Source organism: Cryptomeria japonica, chromosome 2 (genome assembly GCF_030272615.1).
Source record: "Cryptomeria japonica chromosome 2, Sugi_1.0, whole genome shotgun sequence".
NCBI lineage: Eukaryota > Viridiplantae > Streptophyta > Pinopsida > Cupressales > Cupressaceae > Cryptomeria > Cryptomeria japonica.
Window position 1 is genome coordinate 129,110,630 of NC_081406.1, and position 23,929 is coordinate 129,134,558.

Here is a 23,929-nt window from a genome sequence, read left to right on the forward strand (position 1 = left end):
CTTGAAACAACCACGATATCCACCAAAGTGCTGAAAACCAAAAAAATTGAATAAAATATGCATGGAGCAGAATCTAGAAATAAAACTCATATTTTTGGAAAGTATACAGTACAAGATTTCTGAAAATATAAAGTTTTTGAAAAATAGAGTTCGGATGCTCATTCTACGTCTCCCAGAGTGCAAAAACTAGACCTCACTTTGACTTTAAAAAAATATAGTCAAACAGAAAAACTGGAAAAAATTACCAACACCATGAGGTCGACCTCAGAACTAGCTTTCTGACGCCTATTCGTTTTCGAAAAAATGACTCCGTATGCCCAATATAGGGCCAAAAAACCAAACCCCCCCCAAAAAAAGCCAAAAAAGGGAGTCTAGTGGCTTGTTTGGGTAGAAGTGGCTAGGGAGCGGCGCTCTGGTGGTGGATAGGTGGTGGTCCGGTGGTTGGGCAGTGGCCAACTGAAAAATGAGGCTAGTGGCTGAGCTGGGGCGGTTGGCTGTAGGTGGCAGCCGGTGGTCAAAGCGGTTCCCAGCGGCGACGATGGGCTGCAAGGAGGCTGGTGGCGGTGGTGGGCCGGGGGGCGGGAGTAGGGCTGGTGGTGGGAGAGGCACTGCAGGGAGGCCAGGCTATCGGGAAGTAGCAGTGCAGGGGACCGAAGATGACAGGGACTGAAGATCGTAGGGCCGCCGGAGGCCGGCGCCGGCAGGGGGCCGGGGGTCGAGGCTGGTAGGGGGTCGGACTAACAACAATCATCTTTTTGATGTTTTTTTAATTTTTTAATTTTTTGAGATAAAAAACTCAAAATCTAGCCTGCATGCTATAAAAAGGCAAAAAAAAAAAATTTCAAATTTTTTTTCTCGATCTGCGTGCCATGGTCATATGACTTGGATCTAAGAAAAAAATTCACCCAGAGGCTCAGGAACCAAAATAAGTCAAATTTTATATGACCATAGGGGTTTTTGGGCCTTCTAAGCACGATGGTGAGGTCTATTTAGGCCCAAAGTGTTCAAAAAAAGGTCAAACCCTAGGTACATAAAAAATTCCTAAAACCCCAGATCTGCTTCCAAAGCAAAAACTCTCAAAATAAGAACAGGCAGCTATAGATCTGAAGCTTTGATATCATATAGGAGTTGAGAATATACCACACCACAGAAGCCCAAATAATCTCTGCAAGATGAAAAACCTGTTATAAGGAGAAGCAATGAAGCAAATCACAGAAGGAAAGAATACACAGAAAAAATATGCTCCAAAAGATGAGAGCTCAATAATCTCCAAAATGTATTGTCACTAATAATCCTTCTTCATACAATGAAAAGAAAGAACTCAACCTTTAATAGGTCAAGAAACCCTAAAAAGGGAAAACCTAGGTTTGCACATAATAATTAATTAAAATAATTAATTATATGTACCTAAAGTTAGCTTAAGTGTAAAAGAGATAAAGGGAACTTAAATAATTAAACAAATAATGTTTAATTAATCAAGTAAATACCCGAATACTCTAATAGAAGCTACTTCTCAGGGGGAGTAGTTGGTATACTAGATTGATTGGTATTTTGTATATGAACTTGGCTTGGTAAGATGTTTTTGGTAAGAACTTTGGCAATTGATGTCAAAGGGGGAGAGATTGGTATGGAAAAACACAAGGAAAACACATGTTGCTCCCAAGGGGAGAGATTGTTGTTTGGGAGAGATTATTACTCTCTGTATCTATATTTTGATTTCTGGTTATGATTTCTTTTTGGAGATTGTTGGTTTTTGGTATTTGGCATTTTTGTTTTGGCACTTTGATGGTTTTTCCATCTTGTGTTGCCATCAATGCCAAAGGGGGAGATTGTTGGTATTTTGGTATGGTTTTTTCATTAATGTCAACACCTACTAAACACTTATCAACTCTGGCACTTTTGAGAATTAGCAACATTCATCGGCAAGCAAGTGACTCATGCATAGTCATCGGTATTTGGTACACCGACAAGATATAATGATCACCGACACTTGGAACAATATGGAAAACACTTGGTTATGTCGAAGACATCGTGTGGACACTTTGTTTTGGAGTTTTGTTTATTGGTACATTAGCATTTGCATATTTGCTGTTACCGACAAATAGGTCCAGGTTACACCAGCAGGTTTATCTTTTCTAGATCAACATGACATGCTAAGGAGATGATTAATTATTGTTGTAAATGCATTAAGCCGACATGTTGAATCAGTTATTGCATCAGATATTGTATTGTTTGTAAAATGTTTTTATTGTAATATCTTGTAGAGCCGACCTACTAAAATTGGTCTTAGGTTATGGTATAAATGTAAGATCTTATTTGTAAGATCAAGTGTGGAATGTGAAAAAGGATTGTGTGAAGGTATATGAGAGAATAAACGAAGCTATACATGCAGATATCATTTGAAGATTGAAGGAGGGTTTTTGTGAAGACGATCACAACTACACCGGTACTAAATCCATTATATGAAGATGCTATTTTGTACAGTACATTCTTATTGGATTTAACCATCCAACTGTAGTCAGTGTGACTCCCATTTTGTGATTGAGCAGTGAGCTCTAGGTGCTTGGCTTTTTTGCATGTGCAAACCCCATTTATGTACACTTACTATCTGCAGTAGTATCATCTGATTGTGGGTAAGGTTTCCCACCGTGGTTTTTCCCCTTACAGGGTTTCCACGTACAAATATTGGTGTTATGTGTTGTGGATGACTTTGTCTTTATGTTTCATGCACTAATCCTTACCAGTATAGCAATTAACTGTTAAATCTGTCTACCGGTATATTAAACTAGTTTATCAGTATTAAGCATTAAGTTGGTTAAGTTGTTTTTGGTTTGAATTTATTAGACAACTGATTCACCCCCCCTCTTAGTTGTCTCCGGGACCTAATAATATGATGTTATGAAGTGATTTTGAACTAGTTACATTTCAAACCGGTAAATTGTATTTGATTTGTGAACTGGTAGTTAGTTCTAGAGTTGAATGATGATTAGGGTATGTTCAACCGGGTTTAGAAAAAGGCAAATAACAAAGTGTTTGATAGTCTCATGTTTCACTTAGCATTTTTGAGAGCACATATGGAGAGCAACAAAAATATAGAAGAGCTTTTGATTGGTACTTTGGTGAAGTTGAAAGCTGATTGTGAAGAGTGTGGAAGAGCATTCTAATCAGAAACCCTAGTTGTGAAGAAGTCTGATCAAACCAACAAATCTGATGCAGTAGAAGAACATAAGATAGTGATTATTGAACTGGATGTTCAAAATGCTGCTGAGCAAAATAGTGTGGAGGATACTGCTCAACCAAAAGATGAAGAAGATGAAGATGAACAAGAAGAAGAAACTTCTATATCAGAACCAGTTATACCTAGATATGTAAAGTCGAATCACTCAATAGATCAGATAATTGGAGACATGAATGTTGGAGTACAAACAACAAGTTAGATCAAAGAAAGTGCTTGTCTGATTTCCATAGTTGAACCTAAGACAATGAGAGAATCTTTGAAGGATGATGATTGGATAAAGGCTATGAATGAAGAGCTTGATCAAATAGAGAAGAACAACAATTGGTCACTTGTCCCTAGACCAACTGATAAAAATGTGATTGGTACTGAGTGGGTGTCTATAAATAAATTGAATGAAGATGGTGAAGTGGTTAGGAACAAGGCTAGACTAGTTTGCAAATGATATGCACATGAAGAAGGTGAGGATTATGGAGAAAATTTTGCACCAGTTGCTAGACTTGAAGGAGTTAGAATTCTACTTGCATTTGTTGCATTCAAAGGATTCATGGTTTACCAAATGGATGTAAAGTCATCATTTTTTAATGGAATTCTAGAAGAAGTTTACATAGAACAACCAGATGGGTTTGCATTGACTGAAGACAAGGACATGATGTGCAAACTGTATAAAGCTTTATATGGATTAAAGAAATATCCAAGAGCATGGTTTGAGAGACTCTATTCACACCTGATAAAGATTAGATTTCAAAGAACCAGTGAGGACAACAATATTTACTTGAAGACAAAAGGAGACAAGTTATTAGTTGCAGAAGTATTTGTAGATGATATTATATTTGAAGGAAATGATGACATGAGTTTATCTTTTGTAGAAGAAATGAAAAAGGAATTTGAAATGTCTCTGATAGGTGAAATCAAATTTTTCATTGGTTTGCAGTTCCAACAAATGAAAGGAGGCATCATTATCAGTCAGTCTAAGTATGTGAAAGAGGTATTGAAAACCTTTGGAATGGAAGGTTGTAAACCGGTTGGAACCCATATGATTACTGGTTGTAGTTTATCAAAGGAAGATGATTTAAATCTAGTGAATGAATCTAAGTATAGATCTTTAATTGGGAAACTACACTATGTCGTTCAAAGCAAACCGAATATTGCTCATGTAGTTGGTATAATGACAAGATTTTAGAAAAGTCTTAAGGAGACTCATATGGTGGTAGTTTAGAGAATTTTTAGGTATCTTAGAGGAACTATTGATTATGGCTTATGGTATCCATACAAAGGAAACTTCTATTTGAAGGTGTTCATAGATGTTGATTGGGAAGGTAATGTAGATGACCGAAAGAGCACAGCCGATGGTGCATTCTTTCTAGGAGGAAGACTGGTATCTTGGACCAACAAGAAACACAGTTGTATTTCTCAGTCTACAATAGAAGCAGAGTATGTGGTTGCATCCATGAATTTTACTCAAGCAATATGGATGAGACATGTATTGGAAGGATTTAAGGAGACCACGATAGAACCGATTATCATATATTGTGATAGTACAAGTGCAATAAGTATTTCAAAGAACCCGGTATTACATTCTAGAACAAAGCATATTGAATTGAAGTATCATTTTTGGAGAGAAAGAGTGCAGGAAAAGAAAGTTGAGATAGAATATGTGTCAAGTAAGGAACAATTGGATGATATCTTCACTAAGCTATTGCCTAAGGCCACCTTTGAATATCTCAGAGGCAAGCTAGGGGTTATACCCCTACTGAAGGTCAACTAAGATGTTGTTGAGGCATCAATCCAGTGGACTAATTGAAGATCTTTCATTGTGGATTGATGAGAAGTGGGATAATCCTCAGGAGAAGTAGCAAAGATGAAGAAATCACGAGCAATGTAAGATGAATTTGACACTTTGGACCTTTGGCATTGTTGTCAAAGGGGGAGAAGAACATTGATAGGGGGAGAAGTAAAGAAAAGAAGAAGAAGAGCAGAGAAGATCCAGTACAATAGTCATAACTGGAACTCTAACAATTATGTATGGTGAGCATTTCAGTTTTGCATGATGAGATTTTGGTATTGCTATTTTGGTGTTGCCATAAATGACAAAGGGGAAGATTTTTGGCATAGCATAACTGCCGATGATGAGATGAGAAGATGATCGGTAAAGTTATTATTGACATAACTTGTAAAGTTGTGGAGATTGTTGGCTAGATGATGATGATATAGTTGCAAGTTGTTTGATGAATTTATTTGTGTTTTCATTGATCGAAACCATGTTTCTTGAGTCATCTAAGTCATCTAGGCCTACTGGTAAAGCCTAACTGGTAGAGGAATGTCTTAGACAACAAAACTACTAAACCGGTTTATAACAAGGTAAGTAGGAACAATGTGATGGTCATGATACCGATATAGATCATTGGTGAAGAGTTAGATGTTGCAGTTTTACAGGAGTGTTGAAGACATGAAAATGCATCTATGTTCCACACCTCGTCAACAGAATAATTGTATTGAGTGAGCTATTGTTGACTGTCATACTCTATGAATAAAAATGTATACCAGTAACAGATCTTTTGATTGATAATGATTTTTGGTTTCATGGTGGATCTTATCATGTTCATAACTTAGTGATGATGTGTCAGAAACCATGTGAAATGATAAGATGTTGTTTAAGCGCATACAAGGATTAGATTTCTAGGAAAATAATGAAGTGCTTAGTAGAATGTGACAAGGGTATGATTGCTTATCAAATCGATGTGCGGTGATGGGCAATGATCATTGAACAGTAGAAATTGTCTTGAAATTTATTGTAATGATCTATAATGTATTTTGGCATACTATTTTTCTATGCTTGATTTAAATTCAATGTATTTTGAATGTAGTTAGGGTTATGTAACCGACCTAGTTGAAAAGTGTATTTAGGTCGAGTTTGAGAAGAGATTTAGTGTCGGTAGTTTGAGAAGAAGATGTGTCAAACCAGATTGAAGTTTCTGCATGTGTGTAGCAGAGTTGAGAAAAAATGGATTTGTACTAGCAAGCAAGGAAGTGTTGTGATCCAATCATTTGCCCTGTTGCTCGCCAACAGTTATAGTAGTTTGAAATCCCTTAACCAGGTAGATCCTAATAGGTCTTATTTGTAAATCCCTTGACTAGGAGGCTCATTAACTTGAGTTTAAAATCCTCTAACAAGGTTACTCCTAATAGGGTAGAGCTCCTAATAGGGCTAAGGTAAAATCCCTTCACTAGGTGACTCCTAATAGGGTCTTCTCTTAACTAGGCTAGACCTTTAACCGAGCGCATTCTGAAAGAGTGGAAATATTTTGTGGGTTCTCATTCCCACCATCATTTTTCCCATTGGGTTTCCATGTGAAAAATATTTGTGTTCATGTGGTGATTCATTGTTGATGTGTGGATTTGATATCATTACTTTATTTGCATGTTAATGAACACTTGAGTGAAGTGTTTGGTAAATATGTTTAGCAAAATGTTTCGATAGTTACCAATACTGGTGAATAGGGGAAAATAGATTTGAAGGTCAAATGATCAAAACATAATGAAATAAACATGCAGAATGCTAAAATATCATTAAAAGACCATTTCACCTTACTATTTTACCTTCTCCTTTAGATTGAGCTTGATGAAGTGAAGGCTCCCCTTGATAATGCTCCACTTGATGTGCTCCTTTGATTGCTGGATGTGGATGGCTCTCCAATGTTGTGCACAAATGGAATGGATTTGAAAAATGATGAGAATGAGATGATCAAGTTACCAAGATGATTTCCTGGGCTCAAAAGAGCAGCATAAACTTACTGGATTTCAAGATGTTTTGAAGGAAAGGATGGAGCCCTATTTTATAGGAAGAGGAGAGGAAAACAAATGGCTAGGATGAATTCGAAATGAAGGGCTAAGATTTACTTGTGAGATCACACAAGCTCCAAGAGATGGTGTGGAGACCAAGAAATATGCCTTAAAGGCATTTCATATCTCCACACTCCACAAGGTGTATTGGAGGAATTAAAAAATTCTCCCAAAAAGGATATTATGAAGATTGGAGGAATAAAAAAGGAATTAAAAATTCCTTGAGAGAGGGGATAATTGGATGAATGTGAGATTTTGAAAATCTTACATTCACCTAGGAAAACATTATTTAAAAGCAAGGAGTTGACTTTGTGGCTAATCATGATGATTAGCCATTAACGATTCATTAGGAGGGGGATTGGAGGAAATGTTAGGTGGGATTAGGATTAGACTAGGAGAGAGAATGAGTGGAGGGAATAAAAATTAGAAGAATAATGTTAAGTGAGTTTAGGGATTTTCTAGAAGAATTTATTATGTTAATAATGAATTAAGAAGATGTTTTGTAGGAATCATGTAGGTTAACTAATTAATTGAAATTAATTAGCTAAGAGGAAGATTTGTGAGGGTTTGATTTTTTAGAAGAATAAAGAAAGGGATTGATTTATTAAATAAATCAATCACATGCTATAGTGACAATATTAATTATATTTAATTAATATTGAGGAGAATTTGAATTAACATAATTAATTAAATAATTATGTGAGGCATTAAAAATAATTAAAATAATTATTTTTAAGTGTCTACATTTTTCCCCTCTTTGAAGCGAGGTGTGATGACGCATTGATTTAAAGAATAATCTTGTTTTGATGTTGATATTGGTTTGATAGGATGACCTGGCTCTTGATTGATAGATTACGGTATGGTTTGGTGATGCCCCCTCAGGAAATCAATTGAGGTAATTGATCTTTGGAGTTTTGTGAGATTGATTTCCCGATAGATTTGATTTGATTCAGTTGATAAGATCTAGATTCAATCTGGTTTCAGGAAGGATTCATCTTGTATAAGACATGATTGATCACAACGTCTAGTTTCAGGAAGGATTCATCCTATATAAGACATGATTGATCACAACGTCTAGTTTCACGAAGGATTCATCTTGTATAAGACAAACATGATCAAAGAATTTGGTTTCAGGAGGGATTCATCCTGTATAAGACATGATCGATCACAATATCTGGTTTCAAGAAGGATTCATCTTGTATAAGACATGATTGATCACAATGTCTGGTTTTAGGAAGGATTCATCCTATATAAGACATGATCGGAGCATCTGGTTTCAAGAAGGATACATCCTCTATAAGACATGATCGATCACAATGTCTGGTTTCAAGAAGGATTCATCCTATATAAGACATGATCGATCACAACGTCTGGTTTTAGGAAGGATTCATCCTGTATAAGACATGATCAGAGCGTCTGGTTTCAGGAAGGATACATCCTGTATAAGACATGAATCAGAATTCAAATTGATTATGTGAGGAAAAATAGAGGAAGAAAAATTAGGGTGGAAGGGATAAATGAGGAAGATATATGAAGTAGTCATGAGGTATTTGGAAAGAAGAATAAGATATGTGAGACCACGAAGGAAAATGGGGGCAATTAAGAACTCCATGGGATTATTGAGTTTAGGATTTGATGGAATGATGGTGAGATTTTGTGCACAACAAATGTGGAGATCCAACCTAGTTTGATGTTGCCCTAAGTGACTTGCATCACTAATTATAGAAATTAGGATGCCATGAGAAACCCAGGGCATGGACTGACTCTATAGACAAACAGGAATTTCTTGCACACAAAAATGCAAGTATTAAGAAACACTAATACAGAGTTGTGGGTTCATGCAAGGAAACCCTCAAACACACTGATACCTCTTGTACACGAGAAGGTAAGTGTTGATAAACACTAGTACCAAGTTGTTTATTTATACAAGAAGGATCCAAACCATGCCATACTATGAAATATGCCCCAATATGCACCTATCATAACGTACCTAGATATGGAAGAACCCAGGCAATTGTAAATAGTGGCAGTCATAGGGGGAAAGATGCAAGCCTATATGAAAATATCTAACAAAATATAACAAGTCTCTTCCTTGCGGCCACATGATACCTCTTGCCAAGAGTAGAACTAGGATGGACTTGGGATTGTTTCTCAAGACTTCTTGAAGCTTGCACACAAAGGCATAAAATCTCAGTTTCAATGGGACATTCCTTATTCATGACTTAGGCGAAGACTTCATCATCATACACATGTTTTATTGGGAGGTGGAAAAGAAGGAATGTTGTGCATGGGTGGGCTAGATGGTAGATGATTTGTACTATCAACATGATAGATAGTGGATCCGGTTATTTACCTTGGTGTCTACACAGAGGTTTTCACTAAGGTACTTGTCCATAGCGCCATGGTTTTCACTAATGGACGAATTATTTTTTTGTTTTTTTCTTTTTCTGATTTTTTAATTTTTTTGTGTCATAAGGTGCCTATTTGCCAGGTTTTCACCAAAGTGATGATTTTTTCAGGATCTTTTTCTCATTTTAAAAAAAAAAAAATTCTTGATTTTTTTTTTTTAAACAATTTAAGACTTTCTGAGGACCAAGCATAAAATATTTTGAGGTGCATGATATTCATTGGATCATCCAAAGGATTGCCTTTAGGAGTAGCCAACTGATAAGCTCCTGATCCATATTTCACTATGATTACATATGGTCCAAGCCAATTAGGCTCGAACTTGTCTTTCTTTTCTCTTTCTTGTAGATTTTTCTGATTTTCCATGAGGACAAGATCACCAACTTGGAATTCTCGGGTTCTAACTTTTTTATGATAACTCATGCGCAGATGGTTTTGATATACCCAAAGATGATTCAAGGCCGTGAGGTGCCTTTCATCTAACAATTCTAGCTCTTGTAAGCGGGTAATTCTGTATTCTTCCTCTGGTAGGATGTTTTGCAGTGATGCCCTTAGAGAGGGGATCTCGATCTCAAGGGGAAGGATGGCTTCAGAACCAAATACTAGGGAATAAGGAGTGGCACCTGTGGGGGTGCGGTAGGCCCACAATGCAGGATGGATTTGGAGGTGCCAATCATGGCCTGCTTCATTGACTATCTTTTTGAGGATTTTTATTAGGGTTTTATTAGAAGCCTCAGCTTGGCCATTGCCTTGGGGGTAATATGGAGTGGAGAAGCGGTGTTGGATGTTGAATTTTTGGCAGAGTTCTTTGACATCTTGGTTCTTAAATTGTTTACCATTATCTATGATGATAACTTTTGGGATGCCATATTGGTAGATTAGGTAGTTCAAGATGAATTTGGATATTTGCTTGCTGGTGGTGAAAGTAAGAGGGATAGCCTCTACCCACTTGGTGAAGTATTCGATGGTGGTGATAATGAATTTATGTCTATTGGAAGATGAGGGTGGATTTTCCCAATGAGATCGAGCCCCCACTGCAAGAAGGGCCATGGTGTAATGAATGGCTGCAATTCTTGTGATAGTTCATGAATCTTGTCGCCATGCTACTGGCAAGGGATGCATTTCTTCACATAATTGTATGTATCTTCTTCCATTTTAGGCCAATAGTATCCTGTTCTCAAAATTTTTTTAGCCAATGTGAGTCCACTTGAGTGTACCCCATAGATACCCTCATGTACTTCGCGTAATTCCCATTCTGCTTCTTGTTTATCTAAACACCTTAGGAGGGAACCATCAAAATGCCTTTTGAACAAGGTGTCTACAAGGATGGTGTAATGGGCACATTGGTGGATGAAGGTTTGCTGTTGGGTTTTGGTGAGGTGTGGGGGAATGGTGTTGTCTTTGAGGAAAGGGAAGGTTTCTTGGTACCAAGGGGACTTGAGACCAATGAGAACACACACCATTTCAGACTTTGGTAGGTCATATACCGATATAAACAATTGATCGACCAAGAACTTGCACTTTTGACTGTGTGCTGGCATTTGAAGGAGGGAGCCAATGCTGGCCATTGCATCTGCAACCCTGTTGTTTGTTTGTGGGATTTGGTCAAACTTGATTGTCGTGAAATGTTGCTTAAGATCTTCAACCATGGTATGGTAGGGAAAGAGTTTATCATCTTTTTTCTGGTATTCATCATTGACTTGTTTTATGATGAGTTGGGAATCGCCATAGACTTGTAATTCCTTTATTTTCCAGTGGATAGCCAAGCGTAAACCTATGATGAGGGCCTCATATTCTGGTATGTTGTTGGTACATGCAAAGGACATCTTGTATGATTTTGGGATGCCATCTCCTTGAGGTGTGACCAATAATATTCCTACCCCCGATCCATTTTGAGTGTAGGAGCCATCAAAATACAATTGCCATGTGGAGGATGTGGTAACAGTCATAATGAACTCATCTGGTAATTCTGTGAGAAGAGGATGGTCACCTGGAAGTGGAGCTTCAGCTAACTGATCTGCAATGACTTGCCCCTTGATTGCTTTTCTGTCCATATATTCAATGTCGAACTCACTTAAGAGCATGACCCATTTAGCCATTCGACCAGTGAGAGGAGCTTTGGACAAGAGATATTTAAGTGGATCGACTTTAGCAATTAGTTTTGTTTTGTTGTTTAGCATATAGTGTCAGAGTTTTTGTGTGCTAAACACCAATGCCAAGCATTCTCTTTCAATGGGGGTGTAATTGAGTTCATATCCTACCAATGAACAACTAATGTAGTAAATGACATGTTCCTTCCCTTGATCATTTGTTTGTGCCAATAATGCCCCCAATGCCACTGTAGTAGCACATATATACAAAATAAGGGGTTTTCCAGGAGTAGGAGGCATCAATACGGGAGGTGATGCTAGATATTCTTTTAATTTCTCAAAGGCTTTTTGACATAGGCAATCCAATTTAAATTTTGTATCTTTACACAACAGGTGTGCAAATGGATGGCACTTGTCTGCTAGCTATGAAATGAAATGCCTAACAGACTGGAGTTTTCCCTAGAGACTGCATAGTTGTCTGAGAGTTTTTGGTGGAGGCATTTCTATAATAGCTTTTACCTTTGTGGGATCAACCTTGATGCCTTTGTGAGAAACAATGAATCCTAGTAGTTTTCCCAATGTGATGCCAAACACACACTTTTTGGGATTTAGGCGCAGCTTGTATTTTTCCAATCTTTTGAAGATCTATTTTAGAATGGGGATGTGTTCTTGTCTTGTCTTGGATTTTCCTAGTAGATCATCCACGTAGTCCTCCATAATTTTGTGCAAGAGGTCATGAAAAATTGTTGTCATTTCACGTTGATATGTAGCTCCAACATTTTTGAGACCAAAAGGCATGACCCGATAACAGAAAGTACCCCATGGTGTTGTGAATGCAGTTTTATGCTGATCCTCATCTGCTATCCTGATTTGGTTGTATCCAAAAAACCCATCCATTAGCAATAACATTTCATGTCCTGCTGTAAGGTCCATAATCATGTCTATATTGAGGAGCAGGAAATCATCTTTAGGACAAGCTATATTTAGATCTCGAAAATCTGTGCAGATGTGGATGCCCCCAGCAGGTTTACCGATAGGTACAATGTTGGAGACCCATTTAGCATAATCTATTAGTTTGATAAATTCCATGTCTAACAACTTTTGGAGTTCCGCCTTGACCAGGAGTGCAATATGTGGGTGCATTTTAGGCAATTTTTGTTTTACAGGTTTTGCATCTAGGCGGACGGCGAGATTGTGAACCACTAAGGCAGGGTCCAACCCTAGCATATTGGAATAGGACCATGCAAAATTGATTTTTGCCTCTATAAAGAAGTTGATGAAGTCTTGTTTCTCAATTTTTGTGAGGGATTTGGTAATGAGCACATTTTTCGGAATGACCTCGGTGCCCATGTTGATGCTGTCTATTTCTTCTATCAACAAATTTGATTTTTCCTATGGAAGGTAACCAATGGTAGGGAGGTCAAATCCCTCATCATCAAGTTCCTTTTCCAGGTTTTCACTTTCAGATACGCCCTTTGTTTTTATTTCTTGTTCATCCTAAGGTGCCTTAGGGAGGTTTTCACCTAGAGAATCATATCTTTTTCTTTTATTATCTTTTTTGTGGCTAAGGTAATTGACCTGACTACCAAAGTATCCCTTTTCATGTAGTTTAATACCCTCAATTCTGCTACAATCTTCCATATTTTGCGTTGTTAGGAGAGCAATAAGAGCATTATCGTCGGTGCATATATCTAAAGTGGGTTTGTCTCATTGGCCCCAGTCAATGAGTTCAGGATGGACAAGATGTAGCTCATGTGAAGTGGGAGGGGTTACGAGGGTGATGGTATTGATGTAAGTGTCCAAGAAGATATCTTTCTCATATTCATAAGGCATTTCATGGAATTCCTCTTCACCAACGCTTTCGATATTCAAAGAAGGACTAGAAGAGGCACCAACAATAGTAATCTTAGGCACTGGGGTGTACCTCAAGCCTCTGTTATATCTGTAGGAGATAGGATTTATGGGTGTTTTTCTTCCTTTCTCCTCTGGTCCCAGGCCATGTCCTTTGTAACGCATTTTTTCAACTATGGCAGATGCTTTTGGGTACATTTCTTTGGATATTCTTGTTGGATCTTCATCTTCTTCCTGGTACACCCATGAAGAGATATCTGCTTCAAGGCTCTCATTATCAAGTGGGCCCCATTACTGGAAGGTGGTGTTTTGGCATTGCATGACTAGTTTTGGGTCCTTTTTTATCTCTTTTGGTTTGCCAAATGACTTAGGAGAGAGAGGGAGGTTGCCTATTAATAAGACATCCTCCAATTTGTATTCTCCACAGCCATTGTCTAAGATCTTGATTTGATTATTTGGTTGGGATGATGTGGAGGCAACATTTGATGTGTCAGATGGAGGCATTGGCGAGGGTCTATTTAGTGGGCAATGATATGGATGCTTCCCCTCTAATAGTTTACAATATTGAAAAGGTTGGGGATCACCTTTGATAGTGATCTCTCTCCATTATAGGGGAATTTGATGCATTGGTGATAGGTGGAGGGTACGACCTGGAAGGAATGAATCCATGGCCTCCTGAGGAGAATGTTGTAGGGGAGGTCAAGATCTAGTACTTGGCAAGGGGTTTTAATTGTAATGGGGCCCACTTGAAGAGGTAAGGTGACAGCGCCCTTTGAAATTATTTCTGCATCATCACATGCCTTTATTGTGATCCTTCCTGATGTGTCTATCAGATCCTTAGAAAGTTCCAATTGTTTTATTAATTTGTATGTACACAGATTAAGCCTAGATCCACCATCTATTAGGATACGTTTGACCTTGTGCTTGTAGATAAAAGCTTCGATGTGCAAAGGTTTTTTATGGTCTTCATCTATAGGAGCATTTTTGGAGTTAAATACAATGTGTTGCTGGGTAGCAAGGTTTCCAATGAGGGCTTGGAATTGGGTGGCATTGATGTTATCTGGAACGCGTGATTGGAGAAGGGCTTGTTCCAAAATTTCTTTATGGACCGGGGAGGTCTTGAGAAGTTCCAAAATGGAGATCTGTGCGGGTGTCTTCCCAAGTTGATCAAGGAGGTCATATCGGTGGGTGGAAGACATGGGTGGCAGGTTTGGTGGGGGAGGAACTCCTTGGATGGTGACTCTTCCTCAACATGTAGTTGCATTGCAGTCATTCTAGAAATGGGAGGTGGAAGGCATGGCACCTTGAATGACTATCCTAGCAGGATTTAGTCTGCTTTGGGAAGAAGGAGAATTGACTCCTTGGATGGTTATGACATTGACATGATTGTCTGTAGGTTCAATGCGACCTACTAAAAAATCAAAACAGGTTATGTGATTAGCGTAGTCATAACCCATTGCATTAGATGATGAGCCTTTTCCTTTATCATGCTTCAGGAAGGGTTCCTGGTACATTTTGAGTTTGTCATTGTTATTACCAGGTTTTGCATTTGCTACTTCAATCTCACCTCTATCAATGAGATCTTGTATGTAGATCTTCAGTTTCATACACTTTCATGTATCATGTCCCTTGATACAATGGTATTCACAATACTCATTTTCATTATAACATCTCGGTTTAGGTTGATTGGGGTCAAATGGGCAAGTGATTGGAAAACCCACTACACCTGCTTGGACAAGTTTTTGAAACACCACTTCAATAGGCTCAGCCAAAGGAGTGAAATCTCTTGGAGTCCTGTTATTTGATTGGGGTCATTGTCCCTGGATTGAGACATTGTTGTGAGGTTTTTGGGATTGATTTTGGTTGTTGAATTGATGATTGTTGGTGGTGGATTTTGGGGGAGCGGCCATGGTTTGGACCCGCTTTACTTCAGTTATACCATCATTGACCACATTTTTGTTTTTGGACCAGAATTTTGGCTTGTCATTATATAGGAGGAAGAACTTTGTGTTGATTTCTAGTAATGTTTCAAGGTTCCTTCCTCCAACAAGACACGTTTGAGGGTGAGGTCCTTATCTGTCAATTTTTGGAAGGATTTGATACATTGAGATATTAAAGGTCTTGAAAGTTTAGGCACCAAGTTCTTTTGGAATAGTTCAATTTGATGTTGTTCAGGCATGTCCCACTAGAATTTCTTGATAAGATGTCACCATCTTTGTAGGAAATTGGTGAAGGTTTCTCTGGGCCTTTGTTTTGTATTACATAGGTCCATCATAGAAACATCATTACCCATGTTGTATGCATAGTGGGCCACAAATTTTTTGCCAAGTCTATAAAAGAGACAATGGAACCTTGTGGTAGAGGTGAGAATCATGCCAGGACGTCTCCCGTGAGACTCTTGGGAAAGAGTCTGCGAAGATAAAGGTCACTATAGGAGACTTCTTGGCATAAGATGTGGAATTCTCGAACATGATCACGGGGGTCTCCTTTGCCTTCATACTTGGTGAATTTAGAAATCTCAAATCCTAGGGGATATGGTGCAACTGATATAGATGGGTCATAAGGACAAGGGAAAAACTCTTCAAATGAGTAAGTTTTCCTTTTATTAGTCCTTTGTTTCATGTCCTTGATGATATTCTTCATGTCTTGAATTTCCTTGATGAGGTCTTGTTGTGGACTTTGATATTGATGAATTGTATTTGCCCCAAGAATTGGATGAACCAAAGAAGGTACACCACCACCAATATATTGATATGATGAGGAGGTGGGAACGTGGGATGTGATAATCGATGTCACTGGGGTTTGAGAGATAGTTGGCTATGGGTCGCCAACTGTTGTGATGGGATTGAATACGGCCCGGATAAAATTTGCAACATTGTTGGGAGGAAGGGAAGTTTGTTGAATAGAAATTTGTGGTTGAATAGAAGGAGGTGGTATAGAAGTTTGTTGGAGAATGGATGAGATCGGATTTGATAGTGGTATGGATGGTAAGGAGGAAGAAGGTAGGATGGAGACCATGGTGGGAGGTACTGCGGGTGGCATTGATTGAGCCTGGATGATTGATGGGGCTGCAATTGATTGAGTTTGAATAGTAGGTGCAGCACTTTGTGTGGGAGCAAGGTCTCCTTGTGGTTGTTGGGTGAGAGTGGATCTATTAAATTTAGGTAGAAGTTGAGCTCCATGTTCAAGGAGAGTTTTCAGAAGTGCAGTAGGATTGTGTTTAATAAACTTTTCCATCATCTCTTGGTTATAAGAATCCGCTAGGAAAGTTTGCACTTCCAAACAAAGTTCATCTTGGTTAACCATGTCAATATTTTGACTTTGATCTTGATCACTAGGTTGCCCACTTTATTTATGATCTTGTGTGGGATCTTCATATAGGACATCAATGTTCGGCATGCCATATTGTTGTTCAGCCATTTTTTTCTTTTGGGATCAAGTTGCGACCATACACGATATTTGGGATGAAAGGACTTACAAAATTTGTGATGAAAGGACTTAGGAAATTTGAGGATGATTGATGGAGGAGGTATAGTAGTGATGGTTTAGAAGAAATTTGATGACTAGGTTGTCTTTGGTATGAACATGAAGGATCGATTTGAATGGCAAGTTGTATGAAGGGATATGACCACCCTGATTTGGACGATAGTTGGTGTTTCAAAGGACAAACTTGAATGTTGATGGAGATGATAGACTCTTAGCTTCTCTCTTAGGCTTATAAAATATGGGATGGACAGAGCTTTGACGCAATTTTTTTTTTTTGGACTTGGTGTGGGTAATGACTTAGACAATTGTTTGTGTCTTGACAAGTGTTTTTGCAAAGTGTTTGGGGATAGTGATGTGTTTTTAGTCTTCTCTTGGCAAGTATGTATCAAACAAAGAAAATATAGTGATCAAATGCATATTATATCAAAGACACTCATACTCATATACAACATTCTTAGGGCTGGCAAGGACAATAGTCATTGAATCCCAATTGGTTTCCCATCTATGCTTACCCAGAGTGGACACTTAGATGCTTGACCCCACTGGCTCCCCTCCACGGCACTCACTTCTTGGGGCAGCCAAGAATCAATTCCCATGAAAACTCCTCATGGCGAACTTTGTGTCTCTACTAAGGGCCATAAGAATATGGGCCACTTCAGAGGTCTAACCTCCTGCACCAATGACTAGAAGGTTTTTGGCCACTATGAACAAGGTGTTTAGTAAGTCTTCCCATTAGGAGCTACCCTTTGAAGTTGCGCAAGTGCAATTGAGGCCTATAGCCCAATGAAGCACCAAGAACTTAGTAGTCACGCAAGTGTGATTGAGATCTCTAGGATCCCACTAAGCACCCAATGTGAGAGTGAACTCTCACATAGCCCCAACCATTAACCCTTTCGTAGTCAATGGCCTATTTATTATAGTGAGTTGGGAACCCCAGGTCTAGGTGTACTCACTTGGGTTGTTCCCCTCTTACCTTCTCAAAGAGAAAGTTGGGAGGGCAGGCCCGCTAGAGGTAAACACACAATCAAACAAGAAAAGGTTGGAGGGTCTGGATTTCTGATCGTCTAGTAAGACGAGAGCATATTTTCCTACCTTTACACTTTTCTTAAAGACACATAAGACAATGGTTCATTCCATTTTAATTAATATCTAGGTGCCTAATTTAAATAAATGCACAATATTTGGTTGAATCAGCTAGGCAACCTGCAAAACCACTTGATTAGTAGTTTGAAAAATGGAGTCTTCAAAAAGCGTCCTACAAAACAACTTGATTAGTAGTTTGGAAAAACAAAGTCTTCAACAAGCATCCTGCAAAACAACAAAATGACCAAAAATATTAATTTTTTTAAAATTTTTTTTGGAATGAATAGAAAAACATGAATAAATTTTTTTTTACTAATGACAAATGTGGATTTGAAAAAAGCTTTGATGGGTAAATGGGGTTTGACTAGGTTTTTGCCACTTTCCAAGGGATAGGCAAGCAAAAAATGGGGATTTTGGAGGAGAGATGAAGGAATGGGAAAATTTGTCCAAGAGGGACAAAGAAGCAAAAGTTGGAGATGGATAATATGAGAAAAATTTGGGGGTGATTGGATAAAAGGGGAAGGAGTTATGACAAACCCTAAAAATAGAGAAATATGGGATTTTGGGCTTCAAAAAGTGGATTTTTGGGATAAGGCCTCCAAGGAAGGAAATGTGGAAAATGGCAATGCGGAGAATCTGGCAAAGTTTGGAGGAAAAGTAGTCGAGATAATTTTTTTTTAAAACCTTAGATTTAACAGAGCAGACAAACCCTAGATTCAACAGAGCAGAAACCCTAAATTTAACAGAATAAAAAAAAAATGTCAAAGGTCTGGATTTTTGATTGTCTAGATAGACAAGAGCATAATCTCCTACTTTCACACTTTCCTATGGTTAGACAGATTATCTTTAAACAGAGCAGATAACAAGAAATGAAAAAAAAAGAAATGCGGACTACAATTAGCACCTAAAAATTTCAGACAGATTAATAGAGCAGATAGTAGCATTAAATAGATAGAAAAGTGTCAAAGGTCCAAATTTTTGATTGTCTAGATAGACAAGAGCATACTCTCCTATTTTCACACTTTCTTGCGGTCAGAGCATACAGTTGTGCTAAACAGAATAGAAAAGTGAAAGGTCTGGATTTCTAATTGTCTATATAGACAAGAGCATACTCTCCTACTTTCACACAAATTATAATTAAACAAAGCAGATAATAGAGCAAATAACAGATCAGATAACAGGAATTCAAATTCCCACAAAAATGCTTGTGCTAATCGCAGAACTATCATGCAGAAACTGAAACAAAAATAGAAAAAGAACATAAACAAAAACACAACAGAAACAGAAAAGAAGTTGTTGCATCCAAATACAGAGCTGCTATTCTAGAACCTGCAAAAAAGTTTTACTTTTTGCAATTGTGCTATTCTGGAACTTGCATCTCACAACTCGCAAAAACCTAAAAAAAAAACATTAATTCTTAGAGACGTGGGTCCCACCGAGCATGCCAAAATGAAGAGGGGAAAACAGATTTGAAGGTCAAATGATCAAAACATAACGAAATAAACATGCAGAATGCTAAAATATCATTAAAAGACCATTTCACCTTGCTATTTTACCTTCTCCTTTGGATTGAGCTTGATGAAGTGAAGGCTCCCCTTGATAATGCTCCACTTGATGTGCTCCTTTGATTGCTGGATGTGGACGGCTTTCCAATGTTGTGCACAAATGGAATGGATTTGAAAAATGAGGAGAATGAGATGATCAAGTTGCCAAGATGATTTCCTAGGCTCAAAAGAGTAGCATAAACTTACTGGATTTCAAGATGTTTTGAATGAAAGGATGGAGCCCTATTTTATAGGAAGAGGAGAGGAAAACAAATGGCTAGGATGAATTCGAAATGAAGGGCTAGGATTTACTTGTGAGATCACACAAGCTCCAAGAGATGGTGTGGAGACCAAGAAATATGCCTTAAAGGCATTTCGTATCTCCACACTCCACAAGGTGTATTGGAGGAATTAAAAAATTCTCCCAAAAAGGATATTATGGGGATTGGAGGAATAAAAAAGGAATTAAAAATTCCTTGAGAGAGGGGATACTTCGAGGAATGTGAGATTTTGAAAATCTTACATTCACCTAGGAAAACATTATTTAAAAGCAAGGAGTTGACTTTGTGGCTAATCATGATGATTAGCCATTAATGATTCATTAGGAGGGGGATTGGAGGAAATGTTAGGTGGGATTAGGATTAGACTAGGAGAGAGAATGAGTGGAGGGAATAAAAATTAGAAGAATAATGTTAAGTGAGTTTAGGGAGTTTCTAGAAGAATTTATTATGTTAATAATGAATTAAGAAGATGATTTGTAGGAATCATGTAGGTTAACTAATTAATTGAAATTAATTAGCTAAGAGGAAGATTTGTGAGGGTTTGATTTTTTAGAAGAATAAAGAAAGGGATTGATTTATTAAATAAATCAATCACATGCTATAGTGACAATATTAATTATATTTAATTAATATTGAGGAGAATTTGAATTAACATAATTAATTAAATAATTATGTGAGGCATTAAAAATAATTAAAATAATTATTTTTAAGTGTCTACAACTGGTTTTTGAAGTGTTTTTAAAGTATTGCAGATTTGTTTATCTACTAGTTCACCCCCCCCCCCTCTTAGTAGTTACCAGATCCTCATAATAATAGGTTAGTATGCACAAGATAAAGAAATACATCAGATGTATACTACTTGTTTTTGAAAGAACTCTTATTTTCTTACCCATTTGACATTCCTTACATACTTGATTAGCAAGGTTAACAATTTTAGGAAAATCTCTAATAGCTTGAGTAGAACTAATCTTAATCATTGAATCAAAATTAATATGAAAATTAATATGACACATTCTCCTATTCCACAACCAACTTTAATAAATTTGAGCAATCAAGAAAACTTTGTCACCAACATTCAAATAAAAGATATTACCTCCAGTCTTAGTTCCAGATGCAATCTCTATACCAGAGGCATTTAGGATCTTGCATTTACCATTCTTGAATTTCAAATCATAATGTTTTTCAACCATTTGTCTAACACTTAAAAGATTATGCTTCAAACCTTCAACATACAAGACATCATCAGTGTTATGCTTACCATGAAAAGAAATAGAACCTCTACCACAGATCACATAGGATTTGTCATCTCCAAATCTTACTATGCCACCATCATACCTTTCCATATTCTCAAATTTTCTTTTATCACTAGTCATATGATGTGAACAACTGTTATCAATCACCCATTCATCTTTCTCTTAAACTTTAGCAGCTAGAGCTTTCTCCTCAAAAGTGCAGCTTGTGGAATCAACATGCACCAATCTATTTTCTTTGATAGCAATAAACACAACTTCTTCTCCTTTTGATTCTTCATCTATAACACCTTCATCAACAACATAATAACAATTCTTTTGATACTTACACTTCTGGTTAGGCTTGTAGGGCTTGTCATACTTCTCATTCTTCTCATATCTATAATTTCTATCATGCTTAGCAAATTTATCATGCCTATCATATTTAGACATTCTCTTTGAGCATCTAGAAGAAAAATGTCCTACCTTATTGCAAGAGAAACATTTCAAGGGAAATTTTCCATCATACTTATCAGCTCCTTTAGGTAGTCTCTAGGCAATCAATGCTTCAAACTCTTCCAATTCTCTTTCTTGCTCTTCCATCTCTCTTCTATCTCTTTCATCTCTAGATATTCTACATTCATCATGATCATACTTCTACTTTCCAGATAAAAATGCTCTAAAGGCTATCTTAGACTTTCCATATGATTCACCAAATTTGCTCAACTCAAATGCAACAATCTTTCCAACAAAAATGTCTCTTGTCATAGTAGTCACACTTTAGATCTGATCAATTGCAACTATCTTATGTTTGTAAGAGGAAGAAATGATCTCAGAACCTTAGCAACAATTTCATCTTCTTCAAGGGTTCCACCAACACATCTGATACCTAGGACAAGTTCATTTACTTTAGCCATGAAAGTGTTTATGTTCTCATCTTCTCCTAGCATCTTCAACATCTCATATTTCCCTTTCAAACTTTGCAACTTAGAAACTTTTACTTGTTTATCTCCTTCATACAAGGTTTAAAGCTTCTCCCAGACCTCATGTGCAGTCTGAAGTCCCATTACATTTTTCATCTCTGAATTCGTCAAGGTACTCAGCAATATTTCCTTCATTCTAATGTTATTTTCAGCTTCCTTGATCTCATCAAGAGTAGCCGGTCCATTATAAGGAAAAAATAGGCATTTTTAGTAATCTTCCAATAATCTTATCTAGGACATTTCAAGTGCACCTCCATCTAGGTCTTCCATATAGCATAGTTACTACCATCAAATCTTAAGCTCTCCTTCTTAAAGATAACACTTACACTTCCAATTGCCATCCCAGATCTCCTCAAGTAGTTAAGCTTCTTTCAGAGGATCTATCTCTAATACCAATTATTAGCAACAACATGGAGAGAAAACTAAGGGGGGAGGGGGTGAATCAGTTTTCTATCGGATCTACAAACTCAATGATAAATAAAAATATGATAAACCGCAGTAACAACAAAGATAATCAAATTGATAGCGCAACATACAACACCAAGATTTTGACACGAAAGACCTGGTTAAGGGAAAACCATGATGGGAACCTACCCACAATAAGATGATACTATGTAGTAGTATGTGAAAATATTATAATGGGAAATGCACCAACATTCAGGTACACTACCTAGAGCTTACAAATCAAGATATAATAACCTGAAAGGCTACAACTCTTAGGGAAGGTTCACTACCTTACAAGGAAGTCTCACTAACTTACAAAATGACCAGACTACAATCTGGAAGAAATGAACTACAATAATATCATCTCCAAATGCCCGATGACAGTTCCAGTTAAGCACAATTATCTTCTCTGCAACACCAATCTCTGCTCAATCACAATGTCAAAGGATGAATCACTTTTTTGCACATACACCACTCTCTAATAATGCAAACACAACCTTGATATCCAAATTACATGATTATATCACCTATTTATATAATTCATCAATCTTAACAACAAGGTTGACTAAACCCTCAACTCACAATTACAAAATTACATCACACGATACAAAGATTAACCACCAGACCAATATAATGATATACATGACATAACATGGTCCTAAACCAAATATCCAAATGCTCAACACCATCGACAATCATGCCAAGATCAACCACAACATGCTACACCACCAGGAAAACCACATAACACCAAGAACATCACCGAGTCAGCAAAATCACCAAGAACATGCACAATGGTCAATATGGATTATCAGAACAAATATGACATACTTAGAAAACACCAGCAAGCACATTAGAATCATTAGTAATAGCCATATCAACACCACTTATCAAATCTTCATTGATCAACATCTGAAAATGAAGAACACTCAAACAACAGTAACTATCATGAAAAAAAGATAACTTGCAGAGCATCAAATCATGAACCATCTGGAATGAAGATACATAAGACCATCCCAAAAAATCTCCCCAAATCTCATCTCAAGATCTGATTACACCAAAATATACCAAAGGAAATACGGAAGTCTGCAAAGCTCTGATCAGATAAACAAACTACAAAATCGGATCATCTGATATGATCAATTCGGGTTTTTGGATCACTGAAACCAATACATAAGAATATAATAATACTAGAAGTACTCCATACACCAAACCAAGATCCCAATAATCCATTTTGTAATCACCTGAGTAGGAATATGTTGACATCAATGACAACAACATATCCTAGCAATAGCAATGTCCAACACTTCTTCCATCAGGGATTTTGTACCGGTCTTGCGTGGCTTGGCTTCATACTTGTTCCAACTTGCTTTCTTGGATTTGGTCAGATCAGTGTTTCAAATGTTGACTTTATGTATCTTTTAATTCTACTTATGTGTATCAGATGTAACCTATGT